The 20,346-nt window shown below is 43.1% G+C and overlaps 1 protein-coding gene and 1 long non-coding RNA gene across 3 annotated transcripts in view; one reads left to right on the top strand and one right to left on the bottom strand.

The window, feature by feature from the left end:
• Positions 1 to 20,346, top strand: part of Zfh2 (Zn finger homeodomain 2) — a 292,674-nt gene that overhangs the window by 44,073 nt on the left and 228,255 nt on the right. The gene's annotated exons all lie outside the window — the stretch shown is intronic.
• Positions 5,699 to 7,909, bottom strand: LOC139823075 (uncharacterized). The gene is made up of 3 exons (XR_011734684.1): positions 7,258 to 7,909; positions 6,418 to 6,600; positions 5,699 to 6,161 (listed from the first exon to the last, which is right to left on the bottom strand). It is a non-coding gene; the product is annotated as an uncharacterized lncRNA (long non-coding RNA).

Raw genomic sequence — 20,346 nt, 5'->3', positions numbered from 1 at the left:
TATTACATTGTGTCCCGCTAGTCGATGTTATTGAGTTATTCAAACATCTGACACGCGAACGAATATTATGCTACAATTTTCGACAAATGCAACCAACAAAAGCAAGGAAGAACAGATACTTATAATTGGAATTGGCAAACGAGGATATGTCACCGTTGACATAACTTGTACTTCTCATTGAAGTTACATGGATACGTTACGTGAGAATAGCAATCATATTAACGTAGACTGCGAATTTTATTTTCGTACCAAACGATGATGCGCGAAACATAATTTTTAAATATTACGTCAAGTTATATTCCCCAAGAGCTTTGATATTTTTTCAAATTTGATTTTATCATAAACGGTTGATTTTAGCTTTTACGGATAATTTTAGTCCAACAATAACTATATTCGCAATATGTAATTTGAACGAAAAATAGGTTGCCAACTTTGCACTTATAAACCACGAATCGATAAATCGCATAACAATTAAACATTCATCGAGTATATTTCATACTTTGCAAATTCTTTTATTTTTTTTCGGGAAACTGAAAATATTTTGTATCGGGCTCACATTCATAAGGATGTATTTGCTCGTTTAAGTCGTCTCAGAAATTAAATGCTGAAATATCGCTATATTCCCACGAATCACCCGGTATAACCCGCACGAGCTTGGTTTATTATCGGTTTGGAGAGCGCAACAACTCGCGCGACACTCGTGGCCGGACAATTAACGGGCCGAGTGTTTACAATCTAGCGCTTAGCGACGGCAAGTGGCAATCAAGCCGGCCAATTAATCGGCGGTCTGACCCAGCGGACGTTCTGCTGCTTAAATTCCTTAATTTGCGACGATTATGCGCGAACGGGGTAATTAAACTCGTGGCGCGGCGCGTCCTTACGATGCCGAAGGTGTCCCTACGGCGAAATATAGATCGGGCGGTCTCCCTATGCGCCGCAAGCGCGAGGATATCGCGATCGCGAGATATCACGCCGGGCCGGGCCCTTCTAATTGATGGGGGGAAGGGAGCTTAATTCGACGTGGACCAAACGATCGCGATGTAAACGGCCCGTTTACCTGTCCGCCCTTCTTTTTTATAATAACGACATCAGCAGGCCCGAAGATACGTATAATGCCGTTTCGCGAAACGCCGGTTCGTATAATATTTATTTAATATTAGAGGAATCGCATCTCTAAATATGCAAATTCTCGCGTTAATTTGCTATGGCCGCATTGCGAGTAGCAGTTTATATCACGCTCTTTTTTGTGATAGCAGTTGTTAATGAATGCGCAAAAAATATTTTTATGTGACTTTTTAAATCACATTGTTAACTATTCCTTATTGACATTCGAAATAACTTTTTCTTTTGCACGTGCTCTTTCATCTTGCTAGTGCCATCTCGAAATTCTGAGTTGTAACTGTCTACAAATTGTTCCTTTAATTTTCTATAATGATAGAGAGAGGCCTCAACACGCCCTTAGCGAGCATTCTTACGAAGCATACGTATACGTTGAATAAGATGGCAATAGCCGCGATAAATTATTCCTTAGCGATAGCGCGTTATAGTATCACTTTCGAGATCGTTTCTGTGTAGGTCGGGTCGGCCCGCAGTTATATAGGTTTTTAATCTACACCGTGTCTCGAGCAAGTCATCAGCCGATCGCATTAACCTTCGAGAGCGGAGGAGTCAAACATTACCGGACTAAGAACACGTTCTTATCCTCATTGTTCCAGCGCCGTGGCTCAGAGCAACGGGGCAAGAGTAATTGAACATCAGATTCAACTGGCAAGTGTACGTCATTAATTGGTCGTTTTTGATCCGGCCTCCTATTATTATGGTTACGGCCATCGTAGATCACGTGCGAAGGGGATACGGTATCGGTGTGCGGCGCGCGAAGGAATACGTGCACCGCAAATTACGGAGTGCTCTCTCGCGAGAAAGTTTATCAACTTAGATTAAACCCTTCTCAATCCTGAAATCCGAGATTCGAGATTCCTCAGCTTTACATTCCGTTTCGCGATCCCTCTTAGATCCGTAAGTTCGGGAAATTCCTATATTGAGGACTCGCCAGACCTTGAGCGCCGTTAATTTTTAATTTTAAACAGCGCAATCACTAACTGTTTTTTATATACGTAAAAACAATTTAACGATTTAAATCTTTTTATACAAAAATCCTGTTTATTTTATTAAAATTCTATGTACAGATATTTAATATTGTGCATTTGCATTATAAATACGTTTATATTCTTCGAAAGTAAATATCGATTCTTTAGATTTCATTTAGATTTCAGACTCGTTGGATTTTAGAATCTTTGGTTCTTGTATTATATAACAAGACATTTAAGATATTATCAGATTGAAAATTCTAAATAGTACGAATCCCTGAGAATTGTCTGTCTGATGTCCAGAAAAGGATTAAGAAAAAGATCAGAACAATTTAGAATAAAAGACCATGCGTGCTGCATGTTAAAGGAGAGAAAGAGAGAACGAAGTGTCGCTCGAGACAGCCGGATGCACGCTGCTCGTCCGGGCAATTAATAATTAATAGCCCATGGCATCGAGGGGTGGGGACGGGAGGGACATTCCTTTAATTAATCGAGGCTACGTGGCTGCGCGCGAACGCTAATTACAATTTATAATTAAGCAGCTTAACTTTGCGAGGCTCCGAACGGCGGCTGGACCCAGCTACGTGCAATTAATATGATTAATCGTTCCGCGAATTGTCGGGGCCTGGGCCCCCGACACCGGCTCTCTCGCCTCGGCACACATAGCATTCGCATTTAAAATCGCCCGTTGCGATCTCCAACTTCCCTCGACCGTGCCATGATATCAACTTTCGAAACGTCGCGGAAAAAAAAATCGTGGCAGGCAGCCTCCGAAACATTGTCGAGTTTTAGGAGCCTTAAACCTTTTTTACTGTTTCAGGTTCGTAATCTTTTTGACTACGTGCGAATATTTATTTATTTTTCATTATTATTTAAAGTGTTAATTTTGATACATCTCTCACGATTTTCCATTTCACGAGTCGTCCATTTTATGAACAGGCCAATAACACGGACGTTACGTCACGATTGATTTCGCTGCGTCTCCCTCCTTGATTTAATATCGCATTCTTCGAGGGCCGCGAGTGCTCGATTTTTTTTCGTCGGGATATACAGGCGTCTCTGATTTAGGGAACTTTCTCCTCCACTTGTGCAACGAGGTGGAGCACCGACGCGCGTTTTATGACGCGAACTGGCGCGCGAGATTTACGATGTTTCCAGATACTTTATTATTTACTTTGAGAGATTCATTTACAGATTGCATTGAGACGTTTCCTGCGACGCGAGTTCCTTCATGGCATAACATATCATGGCGCGCGCGCGCGCGTGTGTTTGTCCACGATGTCGTCGATATTTTACGAGACGATCGCGAGTAATTCCCGTCATGGAATAGATAAAGCGTGACTTTAGATTAATGTTAACTATTGATATCGGACGGCAATTAAATTCTCTAGGAGAATATAGGTACGGGAATTGCGAACGTCATTGATAAAATTGCCTCGCGCAGTGGGTAATATTTTTCAAATATGAAAATGATATTTTACACAGATATGCATAGAAAGACATCTTACGCGATACGAAGGATATATTGCCGATAACCGCAACGGGAGAAACATCAATTATAGCAATCTGATACGTGAAAAATATCTGCTCTCCGTACCCGATTAATTAATCGCGGCGGCCGAATGATAGTATTAATTTCTTATAACGCCACACACTTGCAACTTGGCCGAATTACTCGCAACGTGCAAAAAAGTATCTTTATGTGCGATCATATTATACCCTCAATTATCGCCTCGCGATCCACATCCGGTTGTGTCTGCGCGGATTCATAAAGCCGTCATGAATCTCATCCCGACAGTTAAAACAACATTATTTCACGAAGAACATAAACTTCTTCTTCGGCACCGGTAAGCACGCGCATTATCATACGTTAAGAAACATAGAACCGAAAGAGATTAAGGATGTCTGGAACGTTACCGTAAGTCGCAACGTTTCGGTATGTCGTTTTTCTATTTCATTGTGCTGCAAAATCGCTGATCCAACCTCTCGACGAACTAAGCATCAAACGATGAATCTACGAGGTATCGTGGAAAATAAGAAGGGACATTAGTGTGTAAATGAGGGGTTATACGAGGGAGAGAGAAAGATCGGGGGGGAAGGGTGGTCGGCGAAAAACAACCTCCGCCCGATATTAATAAGAAATCGTTCGTTTCTGCTGTCTAATGAAGGTACGTAGAGCAGAGGATGCGCGTGTGCGTGCGTGCGTGCTCGCGAAATAACGCACACGTACGCCCGTACACGCGGCCACAATAGTCGGACGGGAGTGGGTCTATAGCGCCGGAGGAAGAGGGTTCGGGGCTGATTGTGTTTCTCCGAATCAATATCATTAATGTAATACAGCAGAGTGTGCTTGATGAAGGCGCGACTACGCCGCTCGGGAAAATCCACAGCACTTCCCTAATCGGAGCTACCATCGATCGGGCGCATAGCAGAGATCCGCGTTCCGCTTCCGGTGTTCCGCTTCTGCCACGGGTGTTCTGTTTTCCGCGAGTTGTCGGGAGAATTCTCGGCAACAGAGCAGGCGAAAGACGTGGGCGACTCACGCGAAGCGGAAATATTTGACAAAAGAAAAACGTTGTGTTCACTGTACTTTTTTATACTTTTCGACAAACGTCTACAAGCTTTCTATTTTGAGGGGGATTTATGAATATTAATTACTTTTTTGCTATTTTTATCAATACACTGCATATTAAATTAATTTTATTTTAACGAAAATATAATTTATACTTCCGGGATTTTTTTTACAAATTATAATTGCCCTTAACGCCAATTTTCAATTTTGAATCCAAAGTAAGGTGAATTGAGTAATTCTATAACAGATATATCTTTCTTTTCTATTCAGGCGAATAGATTGTCGTAACAGTGGAAAATCTATATTGCACAGTGAAGGTACTTTTTGATCTTATAATAGTTCACGGTATAATGTATTATAATTTATTCGTAACAGGCATATGATGTTTTAGGTGTACCAGTTATTAATTATAGATCTGTACGATTACTGCTCGCAGTAATTACCGTTCTATCGTTTTTAGTCCGGTTACAACACCTTATAAATGAATCGGCTTTGTGATTAAGCCGTGACTCAGTATTCATAATCACGTTCTGTGTCGAATGCTTGACACACCGATAAGCCGGTTGTCAATGGCCGACAAAAAAGTTCGATTTTAGATAACTACGCGCTTTGTTCATCACGGTCGTGATTAGAGTGTAGATTAGAAGCGAGCGTATGCTAGTGGCGGCTTAATGTTGATACTCATAACGTATGTAAAACACGACGGCACGATGACAGCTACGTTGTCAATGACCTATGCAAAAGTCTTCATTTCAAATGTTATTGTGCTTATAGGAAATAAATGTGCACGTAGAAAACGCGGTTAAATATGCTTCTCACTTCTTTTAATGATTATGACAATAGTGATGGCTAATTTTGTAAAATGATCTACGATTTTCTTTAATGCCATTTATAGAAAAGAAAAATATAAAGAAACACACTCTCCTTACTTATGGAATAAGCATATAACTAAACAATTTGCTTAATAATATAAGGATTTAGATAAAATATAGAGTATTGTATATGTGATATATTAATTATCTTTTATTAGCGACAAATGATACAGATGCCACATTTTCATTTATGGCTTCATTCACCCCCGCTCGTGATTAGAGTGCAAACGCATATTAGCGCGGTCACTTGTATCTGGTGTTCTCGTCACGCTTTATCGTGACGGAGGCGCGAGGACGTTTCTTAGGTATGTAATTCATGAAAAGAATATTCAATGGAATTGCTCGGGCATTGGCAATGGATATGTCCGACGTGCACCACATTGCAATTTACGGCGATCTAATCGCGGCTAAAGTTCAGGGTCGTGCAGCCTCGGGCTCTCACAGCACGGATCATGCATTGATCAATATCAGAAAAAACTAAATTTTTATCTTCGCATCTTCCGGCTGCGATTCAGTTTCTCGCGGTCTCTGCGAAGATCATCTGCATAATACAATGTGGCAATGCTCCATCCTCCAAGCAATCGAATAGCATTTGGTATTTTTGAGACTGCATTTTGCGATATAAAGAAACTGTAAGAGAGAAAATATTTTATTTTTTTATAATTATCTTTTTTAATAGAAAAATGATAACATATTCTCCACAAATTTTGTTAAATAGTATAGATAACAATTGGAAGTCTTTCGTATTTTTTTCTTTTTTTGCTGAAGGAAGGTATTTGCCTTGTTATTTTACTTGTATTTCATAGTGTTTATATCATCGATATATTAAATTGTGGAAAATATAATATCATGTCATTTGGACCTAGTTACAAAGCTATCGGATTACTTTCAAAACCAGTTCACACGTCTGACTATTCAATTTTTATTTCCTGAATCAAATGTTCGTGTCTCGTATCCTCGTATCTCGTATTCCATCCTAGAGCGACCGTCATGATAGATTCCGCTAGGTATACATAGCACCAGAACACGAGCACGCTCTTCAGAATTGGCCGATCGGTAGCTCGTGCGTCTTTGGGGAAGAAGCGGCGACATATAAAGAACGAAAGATAAAAAGAAGTATATGTTATCGTTGAATATTTGCGAAAGAACGTGACATCGCGTTTAAGGTCTTTCCAAAAAATGTGTTTAAACAGCTCTGAGTGAATCATAAGTTCATCGTACGGAGTAACTTAGAATTTTCAATTTTAATTTTAACAAGTTTATTAATGAAATTTGCATCGATTTTTTCTTGAGTAACACCTTAAAGAAATGTTTTATTTTTATCAAATTCTTTTAACATTTAGATAATGAATTTTGATATATTCTGCATAAATTTTACGTTTTACTTGAGGAAAATTTTTTCTGAACGAAGGGAAAAATTGGCACGTAGAACTGCAGAATCAAAAGTAGAACCAGAACGATCTTTAGTTAACATAACTACGTTCAATAGGTCAAATCTCCTTTGAGAAAGATTAACTTTTCTCCGCGATATTAACTTCCGTTGAAGCTGTCGGCGCTACAGTGAAATTTTCCAGGGGATTATTAGCGGGGCTCGCGCTGCATCGACCGTGCGTAGAACGTCGCGGGTGCGACCTTCGTGATACCTCCGTCTCCTTTCTACGAGGGACAGTGTGGCACCTTCGGCCAGGTCGGTGTGAGTTAATTAGAGGCCACTGTGTATACGTACGTCGCTCCCGTCTCTTTCGTCCCCCTGTCGTCCACCTTTTTCAGCGTGGTAGTCCTCGGCAGAGCGTAGTACGAGAACGGAGGAACCCTCGTAAGGGCCTCGCCCTGGTGGGGGTGTCGCGGTAATATCCAGTACGTGCTACAGGTCGACCGCTTATTAAAAACATCGAGCCTCGACTAAGCGCGTCCCTTTCTACCCTTAGGGCACGAACACAATACGCGCGAGCTCACGAACGATCGCGAGCGGGCTCAGACACAAGCGTATATACAACACGTGGACGCAACACACACGTACACGCGCGGCAAGTGTACTGTAACCCGAAAGAATGTTGCCACCACTCGCCCTTGCACACGGGCTAAACTCGCAGCTTATTACGTCCCTGGCAGCCAGGCACGGGGATTATTAACTTTCGCAATTTTACGCACGGGCCCCCGATATTGTAGACCCGCAATCCTTGTCTATTTAAATTTGCACGATCCTCCCGCCCGACGTTGCACGGAGCGGTTTCTCCGCGGAATTGTTGCGTCCTAGTGCAATCTCGCAGCCGGGGCTAATATGGGTATGTACGACGCCTCACGTGACTCGCATTGCTGGTATTTACTGGAAGTTATGAGAGTGGAGTTAATCCGCGAGTTATGACTTTTATATTTAATCAACCCCTTTACACATTTTGACAATATATATGTTTCACAAGGATATTTATCGTTATCTTAGTTTTTAAATCTAAACTTGAGAAAAATATTCAATTTACAGCGTTAAGCCCTTACCTTAAAGTTAAATCTAATATTTATTAATTCGATTCGAGAATCGGGAATAACGAATAAATTCCTCTTGAAAAGTGTATCTGGAATATTGCTATTTCTAGAATATTGTAAAATATTTATACTTCCTTGGGATATAAATACTCAATCTGTTATAGATATCAGATTCCTGTAATTTTCAATCGAACATGTTATAAATCAACCAGTTTAATATTTATGCATCTATCAGTATGGAAGAGATGAGAGAGGGGAACGCGATAAATCGCTATAATGATCGCTGGGTCGAGTTTGATGTGTCGCGCAGTTACCCTTCTATTGCGGTAAATACCTGTACTGCAGGAAATTGTTGCAGTGTAGCATGTCACGGTTGCAGGTGCAATTACTGTTATCTGCGTTTGTAATCGTACGTACGCCGCACCGGCGCTTTTCACAGAACAATAGAAACGCGGCCGCGGGACTTATTTATCACGCACCACGCTGTAAATTTGCGCCTACTGAGATCAATTTGTTCGACGAAACGAACCTCTAACCGATTGCCTCCCTCGCATCCATTTCGCAGATTACTTTTGCCCCTTTCTTCGTCCGCAACGACGTTTCTGCCTAGCGCAAACAATCGGCTTCCCGGTATTACGTGGTAGACGCAAAATTACAGCGGACCTGTAATTGTGCTATTCGAGTTGATAATTGTCCGGCTTCGTACCGATTTCAGCGCCGGCAACAGCTTAGGCTTGATAGTTACGGTCGAGTAATGTTCTCGAAATACATAGTTTATGATCTGCAATAAAAAAAGTACATTTGTCAGTAATGCATGGTAGAATGTGTGTATAACGCGATATAATCAAGTGAAATGCGAACTAAGGAAAGACAGCGAAACTTAATTTTTTTTTTACGTTTTTAATAAACACGTACGAGACTTGTATTTTATTATTCATAAGTTTACAGGAAAACAATTTTACTTTTTTTTTATATTGACAAGCCTCGATCTTCCAAATATTATTATAGGTAAAAAGTTAAATAAATTAAAATTAGAAATATAATAGTAAAATGCACAGTCGCATTAATACTTACATATTGGTAAAATTCCCGAGAAACAAGATTTTATAGCTCGTGTGCGTCGTATGGGGTATATAGGGTTCGCTTCGAAAAGTAAAGAGCCTTGTTGAGTTTCGAGGAGTTACGAGCTTGGCGACGTTCGTTTCTCTGTCGTGACAACGCCTTCGGTAATGTCGCGTCTCCGCAGGGGGTTGGTAGAGTTAACGAGACGTCATAAGGGCCGGAGCATAATTGCGTCAAAGACGTATAACGGGAGTAATCGCACGCCGGCGTAGTCGACTGCAACGAGTCTCACGAGGAGCGGAACGAAGGAGCACAGACGTTTCGTCAGTAACGGGAGGGAGGGAGAGACGTAGGCCGAGACAAGAGTGCGTCTCCTAGGGGCATGAAACAGAATTAAGGAGAGAAATAGTGCGACGGGGGAAACTGGCCCGTCACGGGGGCTCGTCCCGACGACGGTTACACACACACACACACACACACACAACCGCGCGACACGCGAAGGGAGAGCCGTGGTACACGCGTTGATGACCGAGACTCGTCCCTAATTGCGCCTGATGACACCGTGTCCTCGGGGGTGGAACCGCAGAGCACCCTCCAGGCTTCTTTCCCCGATCGCCGCGCCGTCGACGCTGACCCGACGACGAACCCTCCGCCACGACACGACCGGGGAAAAGTCTGTGCTCGGCCGGGACATGTGTCGTGCTCAAGCATCCGGAAAAGCACACCGGGTTATCTAGGATCCGGACCAAAATACACGGCACACACCGAAGGGCTCCTCGCGCTTCTCTTTCGCTCATCTTCTTCTCTTTTTTTCCCCTTTTTCCTCGATAGATTCGCGAAGGCGATGATCTCGTCGCCTTTACCTATAAGAACTCTTCTATTACACAGACCACGAAATTAAATCTTTTTATACACAAGAATTTTTGATTACTGAGAATTTACTCATTTTATATCATTATTCATTAATAATAAAATTTGATGATTCGAATTTACATATTTTATCCGTGCGATATGGAAGCTGATTATTTGCGAGTAAATGTGACATTATTTAAATGCAGTACTAAGACACAAGAGTTGGCGACGTTAGGTTGATAAATGCAGAGTGCCTAATAAAAGATTCTGTTTGACGAGAACACGTGCTATACCTAACGACTGGCAGGTATCATTATTCTCTTCAAAGAGAAATATTATTGAAGAAGAATATTCAACTATTCTTAACGCTGCTAGCTTTGAACAAAAGCGAGTAAAAGGCTTGTGACATAATGGAAAATAATCGTAATTGAGGATATTTGCCGCGAATGGAAGGAAAAAGATTTCTATTAGACATGTATCTTTGTGAATTTTGCTTCGATCGCGTTTTTCACTGTAACTCAGGTAGGTACTTTGCAAGTAGGTACTGGCATAACGTCTATTTTATTCCCTTCATTTTTGTGAGATACGAGGAAAATATGTTTTTAAACTGAAATGTTACTTACCGATACTTTTTTCGATATCTAAATGTTAAATTGTGCCAATTTTCCTCTGAATACGACTACGATACGTAATAATTCGGCATCGATCGATTAACTGGCGGTCAGTCTTGGCATTGAATCGGGAATGAGAGTCTCGCGGAGGAGCGATGCACCGAAACGGAGATAGAACGTCGACCGGGCACGTTATGAATATATTATATCTCCGGCTCCAAGGGATGCTGGCACATGCGCCGACTAGGTGGCTCCACCCTGTCCCCCGCCGGGACACTGTCTTCCTCTCGCTTCACCCTTGGCCTCCCGGAATCCTCCCGCTTCTGCTTGCACTAATTATACATGCGCTAACCAACCCACCTCCAATGAGGCCCGACCTGTCGCCCTCTCTGCCGAGAGGGTTGAACCACTCCTGTCCTCCCCGCCCGGAGGCTGGGTGGAGCGTGGACCTGCTCTCGGTGTCTACCATGAGCCTCACTTTGCTTAATTACACGGAGGCGTTAACTAACTTTCGCCCACCCATGCTTTGCAACCCTTTGCTTGCCCAGGAAAGGGAACCGCCGCTCGTTGATTGGCTCCTGCGTTCCGGTAACGCCAATTACATCGGAGAAACGTCTGTCCTGAATGATTAATTGTGCAAATTACCATGGCACTTGTACTCGAGGTGATTTGAATATCGCGGTACGCTTATCTTCACATGTCTAATCGTGATAGCACAACGTAATATGCAGTTGTATAAAAATATATTTTATAGAGAGTACCGCTTTTTTATTACATAGCTTTTAACATATAAAAATATAAGATAATTTATTTTCAAACATTAACATCAATATTATTTGTAAGATTGGCATTTACTAGTTTATAACTGTAATGATTAAAGTCTCATTAATTCTTAGAACCATCAGAAGTAATTGCGCAAATGAAGTTTTCGTGGATCTCTTAAGCGATAAAGTTTTACTATTACTATTATTAACATCTCTTGCCATATGTATGACACATCATCATCGTAGTTTCTACTGGAAATCGCTATTGTACTCGAATATCTTGCATCTGAAATCCATCTGCCAATTGGCTGCCTTCTCGACTAATTTCACGAAGTCTGTCTGGAAAAAGCGGACGCCGCTCTTATTATAATTTTAACTACTAGTTTACATTATTCTCGTCACGTTTGTCTCGTCACACCGACCTAATTCTCGACCACGAATGAGTTCCCGCAATTTCTACGAATCCGAGAGAAACTCGTAGGTTAATACTCAGAACATATGTAATCGTACTCAATTCGAAATGGTTAAATGTGGTTTATAGTCGTGGAATGATTAAAAAAAAGCCAAAAATATGTATGTAGATACAGCATTTTTAACATTCATATAATAGAAACAGGAAAAAAGAAATTTATATCTTTATTGAAAAAATAAATACGCGAGGAAACATGATAAAAGTGGAAATGAATTGTAATACCTAAAGTATTAAGTCACTGTATATATAGGTTTTTAACATATTTTCTATTATCAATATCTTTTTAAAAGAGTAATATTTGTGCTGTGCAATTGTGCATGCATTAATTATGCCCTCAATCGCTTATTTCACTCGTATCACCTTTCACCTTCATCTCAATACTTATATTCGCGGGACAGATATCCGTCTCCAGAAATATTTTTAATAGACATTGCACAAGAAGTAACGATCACGCAACATCCAATTTACGACAGTACCACGCGCGGGCTGCCGAGATAGAACATTTCCCCGCTCCAGCTTGCCTCTCGTTTCCATGGTGGAAATGACCGAGACGTAGCTGCGCAACGTCGGGGCAACGGGATAAATAAAAAGCGGGTGAAGACGAGGAGAGCAAGCCGGCGTAAACACACGAGAAAGAAAGACAAAGGGAAACGCGATGACGGAGGAGGGGGGCGGGAAGACGGAGAACGTTGAAACGGAGGGTGACGGTAGAGCGGAGGGCGAGGGATCGAACCTCTTTTCCCTTCGCGGAAGAGGCCAGGAGAGTGCCGCGAAACGCGGATTCGACAAATCGAAGTGTGTGCCCCCTCGAAGTGTGCGCGGACGGGGAGGTAGCGAGGGGGATAGGCGACTAGCGGGGTAAAACGAGAGTTCGCGGGAGACACGACTGTGCGGGATGAAATAAGAGAGAGAAAGAGGGAGAGAAAGGGAGAGATAGCGTGGGTGGCGGTGTGTATGCCGCCTTCGACGCGCAGGCCCTATGCAAAATAGCGGGGCTGGTGGGGTGGCGGAGCCGTTGGAGACCCCCCGGAGCCGTGCGACGGGGCAAACAACCCCTTAGTTCTGCCGTAGTAGCGGTCGCAGACGCCCCCACCACGTGTGCGTGTCGCGCGAGACGCCTCTCGTCGTCGCCGTCGTCGTCGTCGTCCTCGTCCTCGTTGTCGTCGTCGCCGCCGACCGTCGTCGACCGTCGTCGTATGTCGTCGTCGACGGTAGCGCCGCTTCCGACCGGAAGTCCGTTCGGACCCCCGATTTGTTTGCCTTTTTTTTATGAGGAGATCCCCCCGCGTAGCGCCATTGGGTCTCATACCAGTCAATTATCGGAGCCCGCGGCTTTGAAATCTTAAGTGAAGACTAGTGTGAACGTGTGATACCGGAAGCGAGATCCCGCGATACGTGCGCGAACGAAGGGACATCCTTGACGAAGGATGTGCGGCGTTATGGGTAACCGGAGTCGCCGGCAGATTCGACTCTGAGCGAAAACGAGGTAAAATTAAAGTGAATTAAAAGAATTAAGCAAATCGCTGATCTTTCGATTCGAATTGGACATGAATTCAGTCTGCTCATGAATTATCTCGCGGCTCGCTTGCTCGAGAATTGCGTTGGCGCGATTCAAGTTCATTGCAAGAATCAGTTTGATCCGAAATCGATGATGTCGCGCCGAGTCGTCAAGTCAGTTCTTACCTTGCTTCGCGAAGCTAGAGAGTTATTTGTCGTGATGTGTTTCTGCGAATATTGCAACGTTTTGCACACATAAAGAGCTTCGAATTCGTGAGGAGTGTGAAGCGTTATACTGAGATTAGCGATAATCCAAACGACCGCTAGAGCGGCGAAAAGGAATTACTAGTTTGGTATCGCGGTGGTATCGCTGCAGGATTTCGTTAATCGAGCCAACGAGGAAAAATATCGTGAGGAACGCGCTTGATGCGCAACGCGAGCGAACTCAGGAGTCTTATAAGCGCGTGCAATTTCCATTTTTTTTAATTGCTCGTAAACTGTGCGCACTCATGCATACTCACGCGATATACCCACGAAAGAAAAATAGAATCGCCGCGTCGTTCAGAACGGGCAATTAGCTACACGGTGTAATTAATACGCTCGACCGTGCTCATAAATTCTAATCGGATACGTTATTATCGTCCTTCAATCCTTGAATCCTCGATGGTCTGTCCCGGGATCCTCACAATTCGGCCTTGTACAATTGGGCGACTGACGACAGCGAACTCGGAAACGAGTAGGTATCCGAGGCAGAGAGGATCCAAGGGACGAGAAGGAGCGAGTGAATGACGGGCACGCGCGGGAGGAGGATAAAAATTTAAAAATAGGTAGAGACGTGGTTGATTAATCGCCGATCAATTAACAGCCCGCGAGGCTTGAAGGCGGCTGGCGTTACGTCATCCGACTCGCAGCTCGGCAAGGCTCTCTCATTAATTAGTTATTAACGGCGCGCCGCGGTAATTACAGATGCAAATTGGTCCCAGTCTACGATCTACGCCCGTCATTATTTCCACGGCGATTTCGCAATCCCGCCGCCCTCGCCCCGCCGCGCCGTCCAACTCGGCGCGAGAACGCCGCCGCGCCGTAGCGTCGTGAAAAAGTGCACGAAGGTGGAAGGTCGAGGTAAAGACGAATCGTCTTGGGACGGATCGAACAAGTCGGAGTCGCGGATTCAAGCGCCGAGCGTCCCTTCGAGAGAAAGAGAGACAGCCGGTTTTCTCTCCCTCTCTCTCCATTTCTCCTTCTCTTTCTCTCTGACCATCTGGCGTAACGAGCGCGTGCGAACAATTCGGTGGACATTTCAGGAAATTATTTACGACGCGAGAATGTGCACGAGGTGAGACGTGCGTCGATAAAACCCGACGAGCGTCTCTTTATCGCGCTTATGTAAACTATATACGGTAATACGCATATATCTTTCTCTCTTTCTCCCGGCATTTAATATTTTAGCGAAGTAAAGGAGAACCCTTCGATGTTTACTGCTGAATCTTCCACGAGGGACGGGGGGAGAAAGGTATAAATTAAATGGAAATTCCAGGATGGGGGAGAGACGAATCGCTTTCGCGCGACGACTTTGCCGTTTAACGCGAACTCGCGGCGAAGTCGCGCCTCGAAACGGTCGTTCGAGAAATTATTCGCTGCCCAGGATTATTTAAGACCCGCGCGCTTTCTTGAATAATGTGTAACTCGATGAGCCGAAACTGCGGCACGGTTCGAGGCGGGATCCATCTTACGCTTATTGGCGGAATGCCAAAAAACACGTGCGCGATGATGGGGTATACCGCGGTAAAAGACGTATCGCGTCCGCTCATATCGAGGATCCACCGACGCGTTTATTTCGAGAGACGCGCCTTTTGTTCCCTCCGCGTAACACGCGCGATTAGGTATTCGCATTTCGATAAAAACGACGGCCGGCCCTGCCTCCACTGGCCGACTGCCATGAAAAAATAATGGCGAATAGAAGGATTGAATTTAAGATGAATCGCCCCGGTGACAAACCGAGTGTTGACTTACGATTTAGCGCTTGACCTTTGGAAAACAAGATTCTCCCCTTAATGTCGTAATCACTTCTACAAACAACTCGTAGATTTATCTTGAGCTAACAGAGCTCTCTCTGTCTCTCTAGCTAATTATTTCTCTATTAATTACTTTAACGTATCGAAGATACCGATGCAGGCTTATATAATTCTATTTTAAACTTCACAAAAAATTAATGAGATTTAAACGAACGTTGTAATACATATTCTCACAACTTGTATACATTATTGTGCACAATTTGACATTTCTAAATCTGTCACGACACTCACGTTAGATCTTTACAGCAAACGCAGCAGGAATGTAAAGCTTACCCACTTCGCTTTCCATTCCTCCGTCGTTTCGTTCTCTCGATCGCGTTCGTCGATCATCTTCTTCACGATCTACGATCGGTCGCGGCGCCGCGCCGCTGCCTGACGTGAACGAGTCGCGCGATAATTACGATAAAACCGACGACGGCGCTGATCGAAGTTAATTATTCAACGCCACGCGCGCGCGCGCCCACGTCGTGTCCCACAAAGGGAAATGCCTCGAGGCGATAGCCCTTCGACGGATGGAATTTCGATGAAATGCACGTCGACTAATAGAGAACGATGGGACGTAACACTACCCGACGCGATCAGAGTTTCACGGAAAACGAGATCGATCTGGGTCGATATCGTCATCGTAGCTTTCGATGATCGAAAGAGAATTTGTTCTATAAATGGAAAGTTCAACCGTTATTCACTTTGTGCTAAAACCTTTCGTATTTCACCATAGTAGTATTGTTGCTTTTTTCTTTAAATTTAGTTTCACAACGAGTCAGTATTTTTAATATGTCAAGGATCACGATATTAAATTTGATAAATAACATATGCGTTGGCATTGCATTTACATTAATTTAGAATAATATTTCGTATTGTTATACACTGAAAAAATACGGTTCTTTTTTATTGACAAAAATACAAGTTTTCTTCTTTTTATCAATACAACGTATTCAAAAAAGTCGATGATTTCTATTTTATTATGTGACAAGCCGTTCCGAAGTCAGTGAAAGAGAATTACTCCTCATACGCGATTTTAAAGGAAACTCGCGAAACTCTGGGCAGGCATACAGAGTTCGTTCCACTTTCCAAAAAATCGTTTGCGACTCAATAAAACCCACTCTCGACTCGCAGTTTTTTTTATACCGCGCACGGGGAAAGAAATGTTCCCGCGTTTCTTGCCACGACCCGTCGCAGGTTTACGACGTTTTGCCAAAATCGAAGGACCATCACCGGGGCAAGAGATTGGTAACGATCATCGTTCTGTTGATTCGCGAGGGATTCAGGAGCCTCCGGCGGGGATCGCCGCGGGCGGTCCACCGATCGCTCGTGGATTCGAGGGTGGCCGCGGGGGGAGTGAAATCTCCCGTCGAGGAAAGGGGCAGGAAGCTGTCCTTTACCAACGGATCGACTACCAGCACGCTGAAATCAGCGGAACGGTCGGAGAAAGGGGCGGATGTAGGCGGTCATTCGTTGCTGTTTATTAATTCGAGGCGAGGCGAGATGCGTCCACTTTGTGCGGTTCGGTTGCTCGTTTCGCCCACGCGCTCGTCACTGTGTTTCCATCCGATATGCACACGCACGTGTGTGCGACGCTAATGCAGGACATCGCGAATAAAATACACCCCAGGAAGAAAGAGCTCTAGAGACAGAAAGAGAGAGGCAAGATCGAAATTGCCGAATGAAGATTTTTGAGAGGCGTCTAATAGCGTAGAGGGTGCACGAAACATGCGAAAGGGGTATCGTAAAGACGACGATAAAGGCGTCGCTACTAGACTGGCCGCTGCCACGACTTTTTCCTAAAGACGCGGGGCATCCACGTTACTTTATTGGCGACAGCCGTAATGAGGCATCTGTCCGCTAATCGTGCGACGGTTATGTCGGTTATTCCAGATCGTTAATAACAACGATTTTTCTGTGCGACGTAAATTATCGCTCATAAGAAAACACGATTAATGATGTTTGGTGGATGCATACATTATCCGGTGATATCATCCGTAAATGTAGGAAATTAATTTTGTCGAACGTATTACTGTGAAGGATAATATCTCGTCGGTATTCTGGCATTAAAAGTCACAAAGTTCGAAAGGCGCCAGGTTCGCATTAGCAAGTATTACGGTGACGCTAATTAAGAAACTCATTCTTTCTCGTGTACATAGAACGCATTAAATCCGACAAACATTGATCGCCGTACCGTAGGGGCCATAAATTTTTGCTAAGTTTATTCTACGTAGTCACGTAGATACAATTTGGGACGGCCAATAATTCGTTCATTATATCACTCGCAAAAATAGCAGACATGACAACTCCAGAGAGCTCGGTAGCATTTGTTAGGTGCCATACCTGACTTTTACAACGGCTGTAAAGCTATAATTACATTTGTGTCCCAAAATCGTGTTTTTAGACCTGTTAATGGATTCATGCCAGGACACCTACATGATGCTGATACAAAACTGTTCGAAGGATCAAGTATATAAAGAGATATATGTCACTCGTGTCTTATGACTCGAAGAACTATACTCTATTGATCTCTTTTACAAAACCGATAATGCGGATTGCTGCGGTTTTACAGATAAAAAAATTCATGCAGTTTGTCTCGTTAGCATCTATAGCGGCTATGATGCATTTCTCTTCTCGGGCGCTATAGAGGACATTAAAAATAACTGTCTAAAGGCACTCGCGCGCTAAACCACCCACGACCCATCTCACGTTACGATCGCATATCTCTTTTAACAGAGCAAGAAATAACGAGGCCGATACTCGAACGTCGTTATACAAAGCTTTTTTTTCGGATTTCAAAAGCGTATCGTATCGTCGGAAATAGCCGCTCGCCTCGGTAACCGAAACAACTGGCAGCCGAGCAAATTCGCATTTATTACATGAAAAATAGATCACATTTCTTCGTCATCTAAAATTAAGACTGAGAGCTCCTAGCTTACAAATTACGTTGAGAATGTTTTTGCATAAGGTGTGTGCGTGTCATTTTTCTACTTTTTCTGGCTCTATGCCATACGTTCCTCTTATTGTCAATAGTAGCGACATTAATTACTTTTTAAATTATTAGTCAGATCAGAGATCTGTTATTCTATAACATAATCGTAAAATAATAACGCTTTATGCAAAAAATTGTATACATATTGTAATTAATTTATTATAAAAAATTATGCAAATGGAGTACGATGGACAAAACTATATATTACATTCTAAAAAGTTTTAATAGCATGATCGGCGTAGTATTCTAGGAGAAAATTAATTCCATTCGTAAATGATCAACCGGAAGAATTCGCGACTAAAGTTTCCGCGTTGCTGAGACACCATTTATGAAATCTACACGTTGTTTCTCACGCTTAATTTATTTATTAAAAAAAATTGCGTGGAGAGTAAATAAGTTGCACACACATCTGGATTTTCACACAACTACGACTTTAAATCTCGACTCGGTAAACAAATCCCGGGGGGCTCGAGCGCGCACGTGGGCACCTGCATTATGGAAAGGAGGTTCACGATTCTGTCCTAAAGGAGCGAGAATTACGGTCTGGGCCGTAAAGCTTAAAAAATATCCCGATCGAGACGCGCGGCGGATAACGAGGTCGGACCTCGGGGGCACCTTCCGCGCTCGGGGAGAGACATCGATGGTTATTATGGACAACACCATAGGGACCCGTGACATGGCCGTTGCGTTGCTGTAGGTCCGCAAACTCTGCTCTTTCTCCCTCTCTTTCTCTCCTTTTTCTCCATGTGTTCTCTTAACAGCTGTAAAAAATGATTCTCGCGGCGAAGGACATGTAAATTTATGAAGGCTCGGGGGCCTTACGGCCGGCCGCCATTCGCGCGCACATCCCCACGGCTGACCCGGCCGTATTGTTATGCTAACAATTAATTAATGTCGCTTTAATTGCGCCGACAGCACGTCACGCTTCCTCTCTCCCTTCCGCGCTTGCGCTTCGTGCGTGTACTGTCTCTTCCTCTTGCAGCACCGGCGACGATATTCTCCTCTTCTTAACGCTTTCGGGAGACGGAGATTATGCTGATTAAGACGGGCCCATTGTTTCTGCTGCTCATTGTTGTATCTTCGGGTGTTTAAAGAACCGCTAAAGAGACTCGCCGCATTTTTCTTCCTGCGTGCATATAAGAGGACGATTAGAAACGGGGCTCGCTTCGCGTGTATTGTCTCGCGATGCGCATTGTGGATACTTCAAACGCGACGCCTTTGCGCAACGCAAAGCGCCCATTGTCGGTTTGATTAATTATTGTTTCATAATTAGACATTTTAGGATTTAGGACACACAGGCATACACATACAAATGCATACACATATTGAAATGGGTTTTAATGAAAATTTATCGAATCTATATTTCTTTTTCTTGCAATTTTATCTATTAACTCTTAAATGCGCAACTTTTCGCGGTATTGTGATGATTTTTAAAATAAATAATGACTTCAAGGAAACCTAAAAAAATATTTAAAAAATTCTTTACTAATTTGAACCCTCCTGGGGAGGGGGGAGGCAGAAGGGTCTTCCTTCCCATTCAGAAGGGAAAAAGGGTCAGAAGGGTCAGAGAAAGCCCTTTACAGATGTGCAGAGCCGCGTGTTTTCAGTTCAATCTTCATAAGGAAGAATACACAAAGCATCGAAAGTCGCTGCATATGCAAAGCTGCGCATTTAAAGTTAGATTTAAGACCTTGAATAATAAAGACAATAATAAGAAATATAGATAAAAATAACAAGAAATAATGAAGATAATAACAAGAAATAATAAACCAATGTTCAAGGTACAACATCATTAGCCAAATGCGATAATTATCATATTGAATTGCGTATTGATAAACATTGATATGTATAATGTTGAGGTATGATTAATGCTGAACGTATTAGTCACTATATATGTACTCATTGATATTTCTTCATTACATTAATTTCACCCATCTTTTTTTTATTGCTGGGCGTAAGGAGGACCGAAGAAGTGTAGTTGAGTTATACTATCGGCGTCCTCGGTAAGTTATAAAAGCGATGTGAAT

Source organism: Temnothorax longispinosus, chromosome 12, assembly GCF_030848805.1.
Source record: "Temnothorax longispinosus isolate EJ_2023e chromosome 12, Tlon_JGU_v1, whole genome shotgun sequence".
In the NCBI taxonomy this organism is placed as follows: Eukaryota; Metazoa; Arthropoda; class Insecta; order Hymenoptera; family Formicidae; genus Temnothorax; species Temnothorax longispinosus.
This window is presented reverse-complemented; position numbering and strand designations above follow the sequence as displayed.